This window comes from Rhipicephalus microplus, unplaced genomic scaffold (assembly GCF_043290135.1).
Source record: "Rhipicephalus microplus isolate Deutch F79 unplaced genomic scaffold, USDA_Rmic scaffold_29, whole genome shotgun sequence".
Taxonomy (NCBI): domain Eukaryota; kingdom Metazoa; phylum Arthropoda; class Arachnida; order Ixodida; family Ixodidae; genus Rhipicephalus; species Rhipicephalus microplus.
Genome location: NW_027464602.1, coordinates 5,336,849 through 5,337,684, shown reverse-complemented (window position 1 = coordinate 5,337,684; position 836 = coordinate 5,336,849).

The window sequence follows — 836 nt, the reverse complement described above, 5'->3', positions numbered from 1 at the left end:
GCAATGGGCTAGCGCGATTGGCTGTTAACCGAAAGGTTGGAGTTTCGAGCCCTCCCGGGAGTGGTGTGTTGCTTTTTTCTTTGCGGTAATAGCTTTGAAGATATGTTCCGATGGTGGTGAGAGTGGAGCAGGACTGTCTTCGTGGCGCAATTGGCTAGCGCGATCGGCTGTTAACCGAAAGGTTGGAGGTTCGAGCCCAACCGGTGGTGGTGCGGCGCTTTTTTTTCTTTGAGGTGATAGCTCTGAAGAAATGTTCTGACGGTGGTGAGAGTGGAGCACGACTGTCTCCGTGGGGCATTGGCTAGCGCGATCGGCTGTTAACCGAAAGGTTGGATGTTCGAGCCCACCCGGTGGTGGTGCGGCGCTTTTTTTTCTTTGGGCTGATAGCTTTGAAGATATGTTCTTATGGTGTTGAGAGTGGAGCAGGACTGTCTCCGTGGCGCAAGTGGCTAGCGCGATCGGCTGTTAACCGAAAAGTTGGAGGTTCGAGCCTACCCGGTGGTTGTGCGGCGCTTTTTTTTCTGTGGGCTGATAGCTTTGAAGATATGTTCTGGTGGTGGTGAGAGTGGAGCATGACTGTCTCCATGGCGCAATTGGCTAGCGTGATCGGCTGTTAACCGAAAAGCTGGAGGTTCGAGCCCACCTCGTGGTGGTGCGGCGCTTTTTTTCTTTGGGCTGATAGCTTTGAAGATATGTTCTGATGGTGGTGAGAGTGGAGCAGGACTGTCTCCATGGCGCAATTGGCTAGCGTGATCGGCTGTTAACCGAAAAGTTGGAGGTTCGAGCCTACCCGGTGGTTGTGCGGCACTTTTTTTTCTTTGGGCTGATAGCTTTGA